The sequence below is a fragment of the Panthera tigris genome, chromosome A1 (assembly GCF_018350195.1).
Source record: "Panthera tigris isolate Pti1 chromosome A1, P.tigris_Pti1_mat1.1, whole genome shotgun sequence".
In the NCBI taxonomy this organism is placed as follows: Eukaryota; Metazoa; Chordata; class Mammalia; order Carnivora; family Felidae; genus Panthera; species Panthera tigris.
In genome coordinates, this window is record NC_056660.1 from 200,636,658 (window position 1) to 200,656,903 (window position 20,246).

Consider the following 20,246-nt stretch of genomic DNA (forward strand, 5'->3'; position numbering starts at 1 on the left):
GTATTTCATAATCACAGCCAGTGAATAAAGTAGGTGGGGCGTGTGCCACTGTTTCTCCAATATCACAGATGAGAATGCTGAGGCAGAGAGAGTGAGTAAATGATGTACTGTTTTTAATTCTTTTTTAATGTTTATTTATTTTCAAGAGACAGAGAGAGAGAGAGGCAGAGAGAGAGGGAGACAGGGGATCCGAAGCAGGCTCTGTGCTGACATCAGAGATCCCAATGTTGGACTCGAACTCATGAACCATGAGATCATGACCTGAGCCAAAATCAGATGTTTAACCAACTGAGCCACCTAGGTGCCCCAATCGTGTACTGTTTTCAAATGTTTTTTTTGCTTTTTTTTTTCTCTAAAACACTAGATATCTGTAAGGCACTGTCTAAATTCACTGAAAGGCCAAATTTGTACCAAGACTTCTGATCCTGAAAAAGGAGTACTTTTCATCACAGTATGTTGCTTCTCTATATTATCCGGTAATAACCAGTGCATATCTTTATCAACTATTTAGTGAGTATGTAATAAATGCCAGGCACTGTGCTAATCACTTAACATGTATCATCAATCACTCACTCTACCCTATAAGAAAAAAAAATCCTCTTTAACAAATAAAGAAAATTGGGTATGGATGAATAGTTTGCCTGTGGTCTCACAACTGCAGTGATGTACTTGCTGACTTAGACCTCTTGCCCTCGATAGCCATGGGTTCTAATGTTTTAATTCTCTTCATCCATAACATGTATTGTTCTTCATGTCTCACACCACAGTGGGTCTGAAGGACATGCCCTCTGTCAGAATTCACACCATCCACGAATGCCTGTGGCTTCTTGTTGAACTTGAGTTATCAGCCCTGCTGTGGAGAGTAACTTTTAGCTCTTGGTGCCCTTCCTGCCAATAGACCAGGGTAACGAAACACACTGTTCTCATGTCGAATCTCAGGATAGCCCGCGTCTCAATGAGGTTCCTTCTTTCCCAGAACCCTCAAATAATCCCAACCCTGCCCTGCAACTCTGAAAACCAAAGTGATAGTATTCTTAAACTACGGGAAACCACAACAATAAAATGTTTTCAGACCCTTTCCAAAGACAATTGAAACTTACATTAAACCTGCATTTACATAATGGATGCAGGTAAATTAAGTGGCTCGTAACAGAGTAGAAACTAGCTTTGCGTGACTTTCTTAGAGCTTGTTAGATCCTTTGAATCATGACATGATTTAAATATGTATTATACTACACACCCAACACCTTACTATATATTAAAGTCATCAATGTCCTCCAAGATGCTGCCACTTACTCTAATTATCCACGAGTTGCTTTGTGTTCACACCCTTCACATCTCCCACCGTCATAGAAAGGGCCTCAGCCAAAACTGATGTGGGAATATTGAGTTTGGCCAGAATAATGTAGTTGAAATAAAGTACCAATGGGGGCAAGGAAATCTTTTTTTTTTCATAACTACTTCTTCATTCTTGCTAAAGCAAGCCATATCTGTGTCCTTGATTTGCACACACCCTTGACATTTTGCAATATATGTGTATGTGTGGATAATTTTTTTAATCCATCAAAAGGGTTTCTCTTTTGAAAGTCTAAGTGAACAGCTGCCTTCAGCTGAGACACATTTAACTTTCTGACAGGTACAAGAATTCTGATCCCCAGAGACTAGCACTTTTCTTTTCAGAGCCATCTCCTATCTTTGTGACTCTCTGGTAGAAACCGGCAATATCCATGCATTCGTTATGGATAAACTAATCCAGAAGATTCTACTCATTTCCTTCCTAAAAGAGCAAAGTTGGGCCAGTAATGAATGAAATCTGCTTCTCTTTCTTTAGAAGTAAAGAATCTTGATAAGGAATCTGAGAAGTGTTCTAGGCCATCCCTTATAAACTGGAAGTAAAAGATTTGATAAGCAATTATAAAAGAAAAATACATTTCCACTTTTCTGTTTGCCATATAAAGGATATTTCCTTAAAAACTGTTAGAAACACTTTGTAAGTAAATAAGTATGTTCACTTCTAACCCCTAATAGAAAACAAAGTAAAAGAAACGGGGAAATAAATGTTATATTAATTGTCTGTATATTAAAAACTGAAACTATTCAGTTGTATGGTAGATGTTATAACTTGGCTTCGTGGGCTTAATCCACATCCTTATGACGTTATCTAAAAATAAAGTGTCATGCAGAACAGCAGTTAAGTTAGTATGTCTTTAGTTATTATGATGCTTTTGCAGATGGAACTCTGCCTAAAATCAAGCTTCTTAGAATTGGACTTCTTCAGTGATGTTAACATCGCTGATCATAAAGAGAAACCGCTTGTTTACTTCTGTAAGTTTTTTGAGGGGATATAAAGTTTTTACCTTAGTAAATTTTCTATATTCTGATATTTGATTTTGTTTTTAAATTCAAATAGACAAACTGATTTTGATATTTTTCTTCTTAGCAGATGAACGGGATAGTTCAATAAAATGCTAGTATATTTTGAAGCTTGAAATAACACTCCTGACCTTCTGTCCTTAGGGCATGAGTTTTGAGATTTCCCCTTTATTCCTCATGAAGAGTTTTATAGCTTCCATTCATATCAACTTGTTCCTTCTCCCAAGGCCCAAGTGTATTAGAATACCTCAACTAGACACAGTAAATTCATAAAAAATGTTAGTGTGAGCATGCCCCACCAAGAAAATGTATATTGAGTGTTTTTAATTAATAGTAATAATTCAGTTGGATATTGATTAATAATGATATTATGATGATATTAATATGATATTAATTTGTGGGACACTTATATTATTTCTTAGTTAATAAGCAAAAGTAGCATGTTTTGAAGACTGGGAACTTTTAAGTCATTTAGACTATGAACTGAATCAATCCACACACAAAAAATATTATTGATATAATTTATTTTAGAAATCCCTCTTTAAAATAAATGTCGTGGTATGCCATACCATAACTAAACATGCATAAATCTGTATTGCTTTCTATATATAGATAGCATTTAATTGTTTCTAGATAATTTTTAATTGCTTTCATTTCTCACCTAATTTTTATTCTGTCTATTCCAGTATTTTGGTAACGAGGATAAAGTTTAAAAAACAATAATTTTTAAATAACAATAACATGTTGTTTCTATATTCTTTCTCTGAAGGTATACAAAATTAACAGAAAAAGTTGAACCTAGAAACCAAATTAACTGATTTTATGAAATGTAAGCTTAATAAAAATGGAATGTTTTAAATGATGAAACCCTACATCTCTGCCTTCCTTAATATTCTTACACTATCCCATCTTTCCATTTCTTGGCTGATGCATAGTATTAAACTATGTAACTTACTAGGAACATAATTTTAATAGATTTAGTTTAGTTTAATTATTAGTCACAATATGATATTGGCTACACAGCCATAGCTATGGTAACTACTTTTGAAAATATGAAGAAATGCAGACTAAGAATAGAGAAATGTATGAATTATCATGCATTATCATAAACACAATCATGTTTAATGTTAATTATAATCTATGAGGTGATGAAAAGGCAGCAAAATTGCTAAGTTTAATCCTTTACGTATGAGAAAGTGAGAAAGGGAGAGAGGAAGCCTGAGAGAGAGACATGGGGTAACATTAATGTGCCCATAAATGCGTATAAATTGTTTAAAATATTTGTATCAGAAAAATGTGATGAACTTTCTCCATGAGTTATTATATCACTAAGATTTCATTATTTTGATGAAATGCACTATGTTAATTCAAATGCAATATAATCATAAGTAACACTTTGAGTATATGAACCACACTTGTCAAAGTAAATGAACAAAATATTATTTTGATGTAGGGCCCTTGAACTCCTTTATGGCATTGGTTTTGTTTACGTTGTAATTTTCAAAATTAAGTAAGCTACATGGTTCCCTAGTGTGAATTAACAAGTAGCTCTCAATCAATGTTTTACATTTTCTTCAGCAAACCCATGGAGGAAAAAAATGCCTGTTTTCTTTCTTGTGGTATAAAATTATTGTAGTCTATAACTCTTCGCACTTCGCTATGGAGAACATATTTTCAAAGTATGTATTATGTCACCATTCCAGAAGTTCTCCTGTATGTATTCAATAGGAAAAAGCAAAACTACATTCAGAATAATTTCATAATCATGAAACACAGATTAATACACTTTAAAATGTAAATCCTGTTGGGGCGCCCAGGTGGCTCAGTCAGTTAAGCGTCCAACTTGGACTCAGGTCATGATCTCACAGTTCGTGAGTCCGAGCCCCGCGTTGTGACAGCTCAGAGCCTGGACCTTGCTTTGGCTTCTGTGACTCCCTCTCTCTCTGCCCCTCCCCTGCTTGACCTCTGTCTCTGTCTCTGTCTCTCTTTCTTCTCTCTCTCTCTCTCTCAAAAATAAGTAAACATTAAAAAAATGTTTAAATGTAAATCCTGAGGTCTTTCTATTGAAGCTGTTTCACACTGCCTTTAATTAGTTACTTACTAATACAGTCATGTGAACAAACTGAAGCTATGTCATTGGGCTGCCTGAAGTTCCCTTTCACTCTCACCAGAAAACAATCAAACACTCATTTCCAGAAGTCTCCGTCTCCCATATTTGACAAACCTAAAATCCATTGTTCTCCCTTGAAGGTCCTATTCTTCATAATATAAGTAAAATTTGATTAATGATTTTGAAAATAAAAACAAGAGAATTAAAAATAACACAAATCCATAAAGGCGAACTACATAGAAAATAAAACAGAACATTTAAAAAGAGACAGTAATTTCAAGGATAAATGTCATGGTTGGTTGTCACTATTTATTGGAAAAGCCAAAATGTGTGCCAATGCAGCATTTCATTGGTGACTGTGACTTAAGAAAAATTTTGAGGATAAACCAAAAGAGTAATCAGTAAAATATGTAAGAGTGGGAGGAAGGACACCTGTTGCCATAGCTTTAAAAAGCCGTGTCTTCAAAGACGGCCTACAAAGAACCCACACAAGTACTAATCTATTGCCTGATTCTCAAAGCCACCAGAGAGAAGCTAGAACTAACAGGAGTGATGATCCTGAACTAATTGGATTTTAAATCAAGATCAAAATGCAGCATGCATTATCCAGAAATGGAACAGTCTAATTTAGTAATTACGGGATTCACTGCAGTTGACTCAATCCCAGCTCTCACTGTTTCGGGCATCAGGTCCACCCCCACTCCCCCTGGGATGGCACAGCCTTCTCATTTGTTTGCCGTTAGGAAACTTCCATCAATGCTGCGTTTCAATTTCTCATTCTCTCTTATCTCCTTTGTATGAATCCCTGTGCCGGGTACGGTTTCCAATCAATAGAACAAAATGGTATCCGTAAATACAATTTGGAAATTATTACACATATTCTCGTTTCCAGTAAATTCTACTTTGGGCCTAGGAATTGTAACCCTTTTATTCTTCTTCACAATCTAAATCACAGGAAGAAAGAAAAGAAAAGTAATTCATCAGTCATCACCTCATGTGTGGAGAAACATAATAGAGGTAGGCCACCACTGAACTTCCAGCAGAATGGAAAACTTGAACTGACTATAGCTGACCATAAAGTAGGGAAGTGGAATTGTTGGTTGCAGCATTGTGAGTTAACAGAACATAGGAAATACTGTTTTCTTTCATTTCCGACTCTGGTGGCATTGGAAAAAGGCATAGCAGAGGTTAGAGAGCATACACAGGCTTTGGAGGTGACAGAGCTCAGATCTCCACACTAGCTCCATGAACTTAGGCAAGGTATTAAATTTCACTCAGCCTCAATTTTCTCTTCTGCAGAATGAGGCTCATAACAGGATCTACATCACAGGGCTTTAATAAGATAAAGAATATAAAGCTCTTAGGATGGTGTCTGGCTCATGGTAAGTGCTAAGTGTTAGTCCTATGGTGATAATTCTGAATATTCATTCGAATCTTCAAAACTGTATAACTTCACTAGAAAAACAATGGACCAACCAAATAACACTCCTTTTCCCTTTGGCTGCAACAGTGGGGAGAGTAGAAGTGTAAAGAATAGTGTGCAGTTGTAGTCAATATATCGTGGCTTGAACCCACGAACCGTGAGATCATGACCTGAGCTGAAACCAAGAGTCAGATGCTTAACCGACTGAGCTACCCAGGCACCACTAGTTCATTGTATTAGATAGCGAAGACTAAAAATAACTAAATATCTGAATCCTTTAGGTAACTAAATTATGGTACCCAAAATTTAATTTCTATTGAGGTATATTTTACATCCCCTGCCCAGCATCTTCTTTCCACACACGCAACCAGATTGAAAAATAATCGTGAAGAGGAAGTTGCTTAGTGTGCATGATCCTAATACTATAGAAATATAGGATTTCATTTTTAATGATTTAGCCCAAGGGGCGCCTGGGTGGCTTGGTCGGTTGGGCGTCCACCTTCAGCTCAGGTCATGATCTCATGGTCCGTGAATTCGAGCCCCGCGTCGGGCTCTGTGCTGACAGCTCAGAGCCTGGAGCCTGTTTCGGATTCTGTGTCTCCCTCTCTCTCTGCCCCTCCCCTGTTCATGCTCTGTCTCTCTCTGTCTCAAAAATAAATAAACGTTTAAAAAAAAATTAAAAATGATTTAGTCCAAGAAGGTCTGAGGCATCTACCTTTGCAATAAAAGGGGATGCCTACCTCTGAGAATAGCAACTTGCTCTTTTGAACCAAGGAATCGTCTTCTCTTCTCTTGACACCAAATGTAGCTATTCAGTGCTTTCATGGTTGAACAGTATCTTCCTTTTTAGACTTTTCTGCTCTTTTTTTTTTTAGGGATATGTTAACACACTCAACGAGAGTATGTCAAGTAGTGCTGGCTTGAAGGATATCCTCTTGAGCACGACTTTCATACTTCTCCATGTGTTGTTAAATTTACAAATTAACTTCCAGAGGAATCGTTCTTACTTTCAGTGTCGGCGGGCTCGTCTACGTTTGGTCCCAAGTACAGAGAGCCAGCACAGCCCTGGGGTTAAAATTGTGGGCACTGGAGCCATCCTATAGATTTACAACCTGATTCTGCCACTAAGTAGCTGTGTCACCATGGGTCAAGTTCCTTATTATCTTTGTTTATCTAATTTATAATTATCACCTCAGTTTCTATAATTATAAAATGGAGTTATAATATCCACCTCATAGTGTTGTACCTGTAAAGATCAATGAGGTCCACATACAAAGTGCATAGAACAGTGTTTGGTGAATGGAAATTATACAATGAGTGATTCATTATTCATTCTTTATTATTACTATATATAATTCATTCGTTTTCCCCCTTATTCTTATTCTTTCCAGAATTCTTATGAGAAGCCTGTCACTCCATCTGTATGTTTAAAACCAACCCTTCAGTGCCTTCGATGCTAAAGGAGTAACACCGTCCTTTACGAAAAGATGCAACACCTCATCTTTTCTTGTCACCCTCCATTCATCCGGTCACTCAATTTATTTCCAGGTTAAATTCATACTACTTCCTTGACAATATATTTTACTTTTGCATCGCTTCAAAGTAAGTATTTACAAGATCTAGAATATTTTTACTGTGTCTTAATCCTTGAGGAATACATAGGTTGGTTGTCTTAGAAATAGCCTTTTTGCTTACATATCTTGACAATTGCTTAGGTCAATATATACTTTTCCTATTGGTTGCAAGAGTTACAGTTCAGGAAATAGAAGTATAGTATTGGAGTTTATCACGTTTATAGCTTTCTTTTCTCCCAGGAAAAAACAAAAAATCCATTTTTTTGACCTCCAAGACATGGTGCTCTGCCATGCTGAAAAACAGTGTTTCTAAAACAGGAGCTAAATTTAGATTTAGGAGGCATGAGTTTCTAGCCATAAGGGAATAGCAGGATTTTGAATTAACCTCCTGCCATAAACAACTAGAAAACTGGGCAAAAATATAGGAAACAACTATTTTCATACTTTAAACAATAGACAGAACAGCACTGTGATCCCTGAGAGAAAGGAAACAAAAGAAATAAGACCTACAATTTCTTAGGCTCTCTGCCTAGAGATTTCTATGCTGTAGCACAGCAAAAGGAAACCCAAATAGAGCCTGGAGGCCTCTCTGAGCGAAGAGGGCCTCTGAGCGAAGAGGGCACTAGAATTTGCAAGGCATTTGCAGGAGGGAGTTATGCAGCAAAAGGGCTCCAAAAAATGTGCAGAGCAATCTTTCTGACTCTTTAGCATAACACAAAACTTAGTATGCATAGAGTGAGGCTCCAAGAGACAAGGCAAGAACAACTTCTGAGAACAATTTTTGGGCAGCTAGAAAATGAATAATTTCCTGAGTTTACACTAGTCCAGAACTGTTGAAATTCCCGTTAGCCAGAGTAGAGTGTTCTCCTGAAATACTCAGAACATTCAATAGAGGCCACCTAAGGGTTATACCTTAGAAGTGAGGCTACAGGTCATGATCTCGCGGCTCATGAGTTCGAGCCCCATGTCAGGCTCCATGCTGACAGCTCAGAGCCTGGAACCTTCTTCAGATTTTGTATCTCCCTCTCTCTCTCTGCCCCTCCCCCACTCATGCTCTGTCTCTCTCTCTCAATAATAAATAAGCATTAAAAAAAAGTTAGGGGCGCCTGGGTGACTCAGTCGGTTAAACGTCTGACTTCAGCTCAGGTCATGATCTCACAGTCCGTTGAGTTCGAGCCCCATGGCGAGCTCTGTGCTGACAGCTCAGAGCCTGGAGCCTGCTTCAAATTCTGTGTCTCCCCCTCTCTCTGTCCCTCCCCTGCTCATGCTCTGTCTCTCTCTGTCTTAAAAATAAATAAAAACATTAAAAAAATTTTTTAATTAAAAAAAAAAGAAGTCAGGCTAAATTAGCCCTAGGAAAAAAGGCTATTCTGAAGCTACCCTAAAAGAACTTGAAAACAGGTCTCAGAAGGATACATTTTTTCCACAAGTAATCTTATTGGCTGTAAGAAAAAAATCCAATGCTCTTGATTGGAATACAACAAAATCCGGCATCCAACGACATCAAAGCCACCACCTTCCATTAGATTTAGTTTAACTGTGAAATTGCTTCAGGAGGTAAATATGGAGTCATTAGTTCTTTCGCCAAATATCTGTACTCTTTCCAAGTACATGTGAAACATATACTTCCAACTACATCTTAAAATTAGGTCACACTGGGCTCTCTTTCCTCCTGCCACAGCAACTGGTGATGCCCTAGACTGTGACGGCTTTGCCCACGGTGGACTGCAGTAAGAACACGGAAGAGAGGCTGAAGCCAATCCCCAGTGAACATGCTGCATGAGTAGGAAATAACTTCTTTGTCTTAAACCCTTGATATTTTCCATAGTTGTTAAACTCATTATAACTTAGCCCATCTCTATTGATAGGATGGCACTAACATCATAGAAAAGAACAAAACACTATCTCCAAATTGTAGGAAACATGAGCCTTTATGATTTATCTGAACTTTTTGCAGGTCTGTTGATTTAGATTAAGATTTAGACTTAAATGAAGTTTGTGGTTCAATGGGCTTCTTTTATTCTGTACCTCCTCAGATCCTTTAACCTGCACTGGACTCTCCAATTAGAGTCTGTGTGATAAGTGACGTTTTCATACTTAGTTGACCATTAGTTGCTTTTTTTTCCCAAAGTGTCTCCAGCACCAGTGATCTGAGGAACACCCTTTTGGAAATGTTGAAGTCGTCCAATGCTCTGTCTTCCAAATAAGGTGAAACTTCCACACTGAGGTTAATAGGTGTGTATGAGCCATACAACTAGAACCCAGGTCTCTTAATTCTGTTTTATGCTTTCTGCTATATGTATCACTGCATTACAATAAAGGACTAAGGTTATATTTTTCCTCATGGGGTAACTGTTTTCATAGAGAAATGACAATTGTTAAGATTTAAAACAACTAATAAATATCACAAGATTTTAGATTTGTGGTCTTTCTTAGATAAGATGTAGGACAGTGGGAAATGACTGTATTTTGCAATATGTACTTTATGAGAGTGAATCTACATTGATAGAGGTAAAGAATCAACTTAAATGAAACTCATGTAAGTTGCATTGATATTTGAGCTCATATGAGATCATTGAAAAGCTTAAGGCTTCTTTTGAATGCCATACATAAATCTGTCCCGAGCTTCTTCGCATATGGCATAAAAGCCACCTTTTCAGCAAGGCCTTCCTTGACCTTTCTAGAGAAAAGTGCACATCTCCACCCCATCTGCCAGGTTAAGAACTCTATCTTTTCTCCTTGTTTTATTTTCTTCTCTAAACTTATGATCCTTTGACATTCTAGGTATTTTCCACGCGTATTTGCTTACTGTCTCTCTCCTTCTTCAGTAGAATGTAAACTCTGTGAGGTCAGGGATATTTGTAAGCGTTCTCTAAAGTAGCCCCAGCACCTGCAAGTATGTGTGGCATATTGTAGTTACTCAGTAAGTACTTGTTGAAATTATGGATAAATTGTTTCTTTATCTCATATAGCTCATATGAATTTGGATATGATCTTTGACTTTCAAAGGGACACAACTTTCTGATGCTGTTTGTGAAGCATTGCATAAGATAATATGTAACTTCAGATTGCTAAATCTAACCAAATGCCAGGTATTCGGAGAATATGAAATAAAAATGACCACTAAGTAAAGTTTCCTAGAGCAAGTTCTGGGAAGAGATATGAAGTAGGTAAAATTGATCTCTAATTAAGTACAATTTTCCCAGGACTCTCACCTGCCTCCTTAGTTGCCCAAATCCCCTATTTCTGAAAACCACTCAATCAACCATCTTTGGAAATATTCCATTTTCTAGCACATTACAATACTCCACGCTGCTCGACATTTTGTCTAACCAGTTCAGGTCCTGGCCCTTTTTGTTACTCTTTTCTCATAAATAGACCAGAAAGTCTCATCACCCCGATCCCATAGTCCGTGCAGCTGTGCTGGGTATCATGACCTTACTCTTCCTTGGTAGACTAATGAGGATATATTTATGAGAATGGAGTGACATCATTATCCTTCAAACTACTTCAATGGGGAAGAACATCTACCAAAAGATGATTTTTCTTCAACTCTGCTCAATTCAATGTTTAGAAAAGATTGGAATCAAGGAGGGTTATTTCACTAGGAGATTGGGGAAAGCACCTCTATCTACAATTATCTTTTATCCCTAACTCTAGTTTCTAATCAAATAGAAGTTTGATTATCCAAAAGAAGCTGGAAAGGAAAAGTTCCTTATTTTAGGTCAACTCAGAATGTCATTCTGTTTATCCTCCTTGGTTCTAATACATGTTCTAATAAATATCTATCTGTGTCCGGGTACAGTGTCTATACTAAATGTAAACCTTGGAAATTCTGAGGTTGAAAGAAAGACTGGAGACAAGGCGTAGACCCTTCAGAATGTGTGGTTCTCCAGTGAGTTCCATTACCATGTGAGTTAACTGTTGAATATGTGGCTGCAGTGATATGTCAAAAACTCATGACTTCCTTTATGTCTTTTTAAGATTTTTCTCTTTTCTAAAGAACCTCTTTTCCTGAATTAGAGGAATTCTTTATTTGATGTAAATTTCTGTTTCCACTACCAAAGCTGAGTTTTAATTAATTCATTTTGCTGACTGCACTCTTTAGAGAAGATCATTTCCTTTTTGAATGCAAGCAGCAAACGAAAAGATGACACATTTTGTCTTCTTTCTATGCCCAAATGTAAATAATTATGATAACCTCTTGCTATGTGGGAGGTGGCTGTCTAGTGTGATCATTAAATTACAGCTCCTGTATTGTGTTCTCTTTGGTTAATGTTCATCCTAATTCGATAGACTGAATTGTATGTGATGCAGAAAATTCCTATTTGTACTTACAAAATACAGTTTAGCAAATTGCTCCATGACACCATTCATTTTATTTCGTGAACATTTATTGTAGAAAATGAATACAGTTCTTTTTATTAGTTACACTGTGTTCTTGCAGAAAAAGAGACCAAAACCTTTTATAAATATGTCTTATTAAAAAAATACAACTAAGGGAAATAGTATTATTTTACCCACTTCACTATGAAAAGTTAATATATAGAATCATATATATATATATATATACACAACACACATATGTGTATATATATATGCGTGTATATATATATATATATATATGATTGATATCCTTCTTTAACATCACATATCATGTTAAGGACAGAATCAAAGACAGAAACTACCTCCTACAATTCCATAGCTCCCTCTTTACCTGCTGGATCACACTTGGATCCAGCTACAACTCTTCCAAATGGTAGTTTTCTGAGCCAGAGTGGCTCTGAGACATGGAGAATATCTTTTATGTCATTTCTTCCCTTTTACCTCAATGTCTGCTCAGTCCTCAGTTCGCACATGCCTCCCCTTACCCCCTGAAGAACACTACAGTTGTTAGTGTTGTACCCAGTGATATGTACATTCTGACAATGCTACTGATCCTGGGAACCATGATTCATATTTTATTGCCACCTTACTGTGTGGTTTTTACAGCTGGTTTTATTGTCCCCATCTATTTATTCAGAAGGTGTCATTTTGAAAATATAAACCTAAAAATAGGAAAACAGTTGAGGAGAAAAAGAGAATGTGTGCTTTTTTAGAATGAGTTTAATAAACTGTATATTTCAGAAGGTTTCCACTCTCCCAAATTTATTTTCCTGAATGTCCTCCCACCCCCACCTCAAGAAATAAAGACGTCATAAATAGAGCAGAGACCATCAGAGCTAGAAGGAATCTTAGAATTGGGGTGCCTGGGTGGCTCAGTCAGTTAAGCATCTAACTTTGGCTCAGGTCATGATCTCCCAGTTGGTGTTCAAGCCCCACATTGGGCTCTTGACTGTCAGAGTGGAGCCCACTTCGGATCCTCTGTCTCCTTCTTTCTGCATGCACGAGCGTGCTCTCTCTCTCTCTCTCTCTCAAAAGAAGGAATCTTAGAATTAACCTGTCAAACACTTCCACTGTACAGATGACAAACTAAACTCTAGAGCAAGTAAGAATATGACTTGCTCAAACTCATATGGACATATCACTCGTAGAGAAAAGCCAACTCCTTCTCTACTCAGGCCTCTGTCCAGCGCTACTTTGCACATTATGCTACTCAGTGAGTCCTTTGTGATTGATAGTGAGCCCTTGACTGTTTGCACTGCATTGAGGAGGGTGCCATAGGGAGGAGTTCAGAGGAAGGAAAGATTTTTATCTGAAGTGAGGTTTGCTGATCTCAAGATTGTTGGGCTTGACCCGTGAAAAGTTGGAAAAATTTGTTCTGTTTTCTTAGACACAATTGTAAATATCTCCCAGGACAAGAATCATGGTTAATAATAATTGATCAACCGGGGCGCGTGGGAGGCGCAGTCGGTTAACCCTCAGACTTCGGTTCAGGTCATGATCTCACCGTTTGTGGGTTTGAGCCCCGCGTTGGGCTCTGTGCTGACAGCTCGGAGCCTGGAGCCTGCTTCCGATTCTGGATTCTGTGTCTCCGTGTCTCTCTCTGCCCCTCCCCCACTTGTGCTCTGTCTATCAAAAATAAATAAAATGTAAATAAATAAATAAATAAATAATTGATCAATCAAGCTATCATGAGGTATTTATTAAATATATAATGTGTATGCAGCACTATATTCCAGAAAAGTGAAGTGTGCCAAGGAAAATAGTGATCGAAATGAATGTTTTGGTTTTAGTATTTCCACTATGTACACAGACTTCTCCTCTACAAAGTGGAATAATAACCTCACAGTTCTTTGAAAGAACCAAAGATAAAAATCAAGATTATGTAAATTAGGTAATTGTCAAACTGTAGTTGCTATATGATCACATTTTATTATTTTAAAAAGATTTTTATGTGTAGAAGAAATGCATATTTATAAAAGTGCCAAATACAAAAGTGTCTAAGAAAAATGAATGTATATTTGAATTCTAGTTTATGTGCAGTGAATTTGTTCAGTCTCCTTACTTGTGTCTGGGTTACCTTTGAAAACGAATTGCCCATGACACTTTTGGGAAAGATTTCACCATATTGTAAACAACTCATTTTCCTTTTAGAACTTCAGCTCTGCAATTTTCGTTCCATACATATCTTCTCTTTCATGTCCTGTGAAACCTACAAAAAATAGATGCCTACATTTTTGCTTTTGTTAAATATGGCCATTTTTTGTCCATTGATCTTGATTCTCTATTCCATGATGCTTATGATAGGAATTAGTACCTTTTACTATTCAGCCTAATGTACATTTCTACTTAAGTCAGTTGGTTACTCTTTCCCAACCTAATAGCTAGAACATAGCATCAAGAAAATATTATGGCGTTTTAAACAAATACATATTTTTAGATTACTGAAGTAAAACTCAGTGACAAAAGGCAGGCTCTTTTAGTTTTCTGCCGGAAAATTGCTTTTAAAATTACTTTATATTGAGTTTAAAGTCATTTTAAGAGTGAAACGTCTCCATTTTAATCAATGTAAGTATTTCAAACTAGATGAAAATCGAATATGTTTCATTTTCATTTTTTAAAAATGAATGTTCTATTAACTTAGTTTTTAAACTCAATATAAAAATCTTTTAAAATTTAAAATTTCTCTTCAGACTTTTTTTTTATTCTCCAGGAGTTCTCATTTATCAGATCATAAATGGTATAGATACATATATATGTATATGGTGTATATATGCATATTCAATATCTTATACTGAGTTTCAAGTAAGTTAATTTTATATAATACATATGCATATATATAAGCATAAAATACATATATAACCACACACATAGAAAGAGAAAAGACTCTCACAGGACAATCTCAAGGCTACAGAAATGGATCACAGAACACAGCAACCAATATTTTCAGTCAGTTTCCAAACGATAATTGCGATGTTATTACAACAAAAATCATTAAAAAATAATGGATATTATGTACATTATATTCTCACTTTTTGTTCAGTATTTGGGGGTTATTTAAAGGACTTCATTTGCTTATTCCATTTCATTTGATTCAATGGCAGGTATCTGGTCCTTAGCACACAATACAATCCCCTATCTATGTTACTACTAACAAACACACAACAATGAAACAAAACAACAATGTTTTTATCACATCTATTCTACATACACAAACACATTCACACATATTTTGTTTAGCTTATTTCTTCCTTATTTTTGCCACATCGTCTCTTTAGGTGTAGCTAAAGCTCTGTATCTCTGCTTTGTTTGGAGATTTGCTTTCTTCAGACCCTCCTCCGATATTTCTGGATCTCACAGCCCCCAGTGCGGTGCTCTTTTCTTTTGGAATAGTTCACCAAACTGTAGCTGTGTGGGAATTGATTGGGAGTGCCTCTGTAGCTTGGCACTCAGCGGGGAAGTACTACCAACCAAGTCATCGATATGTGTTCCCACATGGCTGGCTACTCTTATGTCCACTCGAAGATTCTCTATCAGAAACATCTGAGTCAGAATAAATACTCTGGAGCTGGGACCCGGTCTTCCTGTATTTTGTCCTTTTCCTCTGATGGTACTGGAGCAAGCCCCACAGAAAATAAATCTTAGATACAAGGGAGAAGACTAGAAAAATTAAACCATGCTCTATCATCACCAGTTGAAGTGCCTATAAAAATTTGGAGCAATTACTTTGTTAATGACTTCGCTGAGGGTAAGCCTCCAAGAAGCTCTGGTCATAGAATCACAATGGCTGCAGCTGCGCGAGGCTGGGTGCTTTCAACTTTCAGGCAACTCTTTGAACATAGTATTTTTATTTCAGTTCATATCTCCGGAGTTTCCATATGAATAAACTCTAAGACTCAAAGCAAAGCTCAGCACACTGAGAGTTAGTAACAGTTCAATCTGAAACCAGGAATCACAGGCAATGTGTGCAGAAGGTGACCCAGGTTGGTGGAGGAACATATGGACCTCTTCAAGCCATTTAATAGGACAGAGCTGCATATTGCAGGGTATTTCTTAGAAAAAGTGCTGAGTTTTGTCTGCTTTGGGGTTTCACAGCCATGGTCGTGCACAGATGTGACAATGACTATGGATTTTACTAAGGGAATATGTTTGCTGTTCACCAGTTTGGGCCATACCTACCTTAGAATCGAACGTAAGGGAATAAAACCCATCATGTCAAAAACGCTGGGGGGGAAAAAGTCAGTGTACACATTAAGAAGAAAAAATAGTCTAATAGCCCTTGCAACAAATAAATTCTTTGGTGAAATCATGAGCAAAAGTTGAAAAAGAATCAGATAGCCTGGGTTTGTACTTCCGTACATGATATGGTAGAAATTAAAAAAAGAAATTAAGCCCTAAGTTTCCTCACAATTTGTGTTGCTGCTTATTTAAACTCATAAAGAAACGAGAAGATGAAAGGTCAAATTACGAGCTTATCACTGGAAATCTACCAATAGCATTAAAAAAATTAAATTTCAAGAAAAAAAAGAGAAAGTGTTGCTACTTAAGTGTATTTTCATGGGCTTTGTGTTGTGGTTGTTGTTTTATCGACATTGATGTTGCTGTTTTCCAAAGTCCATGTATGAAACCCAGACATGTAACCCAAGAGTCTTTCAAGTCAGTGTTTATCCAAGGGTTTTAAAAGAGCAGATTTTACGAATCTTATTTTATTCAAGTCTAAATATTTTAAGTTCCTCTAGTTCTCACAGCTAAGAAATAATTAGTTTAACAGATTTCTGCCATCAGTCTAGCTGTATGCAGTAAGGGCAATTATGAAAGCACGAAATGGATATTTGCCTCCTTTAAAATTTGAAATATTTTTATAAGAAAAATGATTGAATCCAACATAAGTCTTGTCAAACCTCATCTGTTCTTGAAAGCTGAGTACACGGCTTGGTTTTAAAGATAGCAGCGAGGCATTAAATAAAGGAGATGGAATCACGAAATTTAAGATGATTCCTAACGCTTAAGCACTCGCTAAAGTCATGACTAAGGGGAAAATGGAAGTATTTTAGTGGATATTTAGAGTCAACCTTACAAAGCCCTCTAACAACGGAGAGAATTCTATAAAACTAAACATTTTGTCTTTGGACATAAACACATTTTGAAAATTTTAAGTATCCTATACGGAGGACAAACACATTGATTTGGATTTGTGAAAGGATTATGTTTGCAGGATGACTAAACAGCACACTGAAGGATGAAGTAATTCATAAGGAAACACTTTAGAATATAAATACTATATCCAGTTTTAAAACATGCATAATGCATGGTACTTGTGATTCCATGATAATCGTATTCACTTGCAGCTGATTCTTTTTTCACCCTGCGTTCTCCTAATCACTGTACCATAGAATGAGAGGAACAGAGCCCAACCCCTTCACATTACAGATGAGAAAATAGAGCTAAAATAAAATTTAAAATACAATAGGGCAATCCAGTGGGAAAATTCTCTAAGCAGTTAAGAATAATATGCTTAACATGGAGACCTTGATTTCTGTCATTCTCCTTTGTGGTAAAAGTAACTCTGCTGTGCTGGAGATAAATCCAAAAGCACACCCTGAAGGTACAAAGACAAGGAAATAAATAAGGAATTGCGAATCTAAAGGCAATGCAGAGACCATGCAAGTTATATTTTCGCTGACCTTTCTTCAGGTTAAGAGCAAGAAGTTTGGTGTTAGTAACCTGAAATTGCAGCCCCAGGGCTATCTGCCATGTATTTGTTGATTGACTAACCTGTGCTTTCTTCGTCTCTGTTTCCTTGTCTCCAGAATGACATATTAATATCTACCCTGCCTATGTAACAAGGCCATCGTGAAGAACAAACGAGACAAAGGATTTGAAAGGCTTTGTAAGTTCCCAGGCATCACGAAATGATCGTGCTCTTAGTGTTGGTACCACTTACGAGTCTGCATTGCTTCGGGTCAGACTTGTTGCCAAATGACACCAAATTGAGTTTCTGGAGGACAGCCAGTTGATAAACATTGAAATGAAGGTATGCTTTCAATAAGTCACACCTGTAGCCATCTTTCACTGTTCAACTGACAACTGGGCCTTGCTTCATATTACTTGGCAAACCTCACTTCTTCAGAACCCTCTCTGGAACAATGTAAGGCTGCCAGTGCCTCTGCGAATCCTCAGCAAAAAGAGCAATCTTCTTTGCTTTCTCATTTGCATATTATTTTTTAATATCATCTTAGCCTTGCAACTGTGCACTACACGGGTCTGGATTTTTCAAACAAAACAACAACGTAAAAGAGTAAAGGCAACAAGTTCTATATTGAAAGAGCTACCATGGAGTAGAGGAGTAAAGCTTGCAAAAAGCAGGTATCCAATGCCTGTTCGAATGACAGGGAGGAGAGGCTAACATAACTGGATTCCTAGCTTCCAAAGGAGTTAAAAATGAAACAGCTCCAGCTTAAAATCAATATGAAATTCTATAGGCAGCCTTTACAAAGAAATCAAGGCAAGCATAATATGATCTCGGCGCTCACTCTCGGGAAGAAACGATCACTCCTTCGTGCAGCTCTAGCTAAATGCAAAAGCCAAGTCCTCCTAAAAGCCCCCCCAAAATGGAATTACTGCAATCAGGCACTGTGGTCAGGAGGGCATGGCTGAGATTGATGAGGTTATCAAGAGACAAATAAGGAGCGAGCCTATACAAATTGCCGAGCAGAAAAAGAAAACAGGTTCACGTAGCATATCATTAACAGTTTTCTTTTGAGGGATAGAATCATATTTCCACTTAGCCTATCAATGGGCTTCCAAATATGCAAACTCAATTAAACAAGAGATGGAAGGAGCCCCACCATCCCACTCAGAATGGCCCCCATCAGTCAGATTTGGTTTTCTAAGTGCTGATCACAAGTGGCCCTCCCTATCTGACTTCAGTGAGTTACAGTGGACTCTCCATAGCTCTATGGATGGGGCAGCCCTGAGTATAAAAAGCAAGGAAAGAAAATATAAGCTTCACCTCGCTGCACATACATGTATATATTTTTTAAATGCCTCAAGGTAAATCAGAGACATTGAGTAGTTCAAGAATTGACATTTTTATAATCTTTTATCAGGGGATTCATGTTGTAGACCCTTTTGAATGGTTGAATCTGCTACTTTGGATAAAGTCTTTCAAACATAGACATAACACTAGGAGAAACCCCAGAGAGTGCTCTAGTTTGGAATCCTCATTTTACAGCTGGGGAAACACAGTCCACTGACACTGTGTACCTGATTTCAAAAGTTGACCCTGGAGTCCAGCCAGGATCCCATCTCCCTCAGGTACCTTTACTCTTAGCTCAAAGCTTTCTTCCTCTCTTGCCCCTTGTTCAGAGTTAACTCATTTCTAGGTTCACCAAAGCAACAAATTATGACCGCAAAGCCTTCAAGTAATTAATACATCTCTAGATGGTATTTATGGAAATGATTGGCCTGCACCATATTTCCAAAGTAAAACTTATGAGGCAAAGGCAATTTTTTTGAAGGGAGAAAGAGGTGGCAATCTCCCGATATTAAATTTAACTCCAGGTGAGAATAATTTTAAATTTGTTATGGAGGTGCTCCAAGTTTTATTTTATTCCTTGAAAATGTATGCTGTAGTCAAATTTCCAAGTGCTTTAAAATATTTTTTTGAGAATGACCTTGGGAATCCATGACTGGACTGCCTATTATGTTCATCTTCGTGTTTGTTTATCAATATAGGCATCAAGAGGACCTAGAGAAGTAGCTTTTGCTGGTACCTGAATTAAGAATATGGCTTCGGGGGCACCTGGGTGGCTCAGTTGATTGAGCATCCAACTCTTGATTTTGGTTCAAGTCATGATCTCAGGGTCTTGGGATCGAGCCCCATGTCAGGCTCTGCACCTAGTGTGAAGCCTCCTAAAGATTCTCTCTCTCTCTCCCCCTCTGCCCCTCTCCCCTACTCACACTCTCTCTCTTTCTAAAATAATTTTTAAAGTTTAAAATAAAAGAATGTGGTTTCTTTCTTTACCAATAGTTACCCAAGAAGAATGCCATCTTAGGGGAAATGTTGAGAATCAAATACCTTCATCTGTTGCCTTGACGAATTAGGCAGTGTCAATATCCCTGGAACCCCTTTATTTCTGGGGAAAAAGTAGGGAAAAAAAAGAAGTCAATACAATGTATTGTCTCTGCCCTTATAGCAGAAGAGCAGAGCAACAGATTTCTGTTTCTTCCAAGTCCCTTCTGTAGTAGCCGAGGCCTTCTTGGAAAGCAAGGTGGGGAGAACTGTTGTCAAGGGGAGAGAGTGCACATGCACTAGGACCACATAAGCCCAGAGAAGCTCACTGTGGAAATGAGAGCCCGAGGAAGATAATCAGGGGCCTAC

General features: G+C 37.4%; 1 long non-coding RNA gene across 1 annotated transcript; it reads left to right on the forward strand.

The window, feature by feature from the left end:
• Positions 1-2,254: 2,254 nt before the first annotated feature.
• LOC122231797 lies at positions 2,255-17,891 on the forward strand. The gene is made up of 6 exons (XR_006209044.1): positions 2,255-2,325; positions 5,439-5,500; positions 7,298-7,454; positions 9,162-9,263; positions 9,612-9,715; positions 17,674-17,891. It is a non-coding gene; the product is annotated as an uncharacterized LOC122231797 (long non-coding RNA).
• Positions 17,892-20,246: the final 2,355 nt, after the last annotated feature.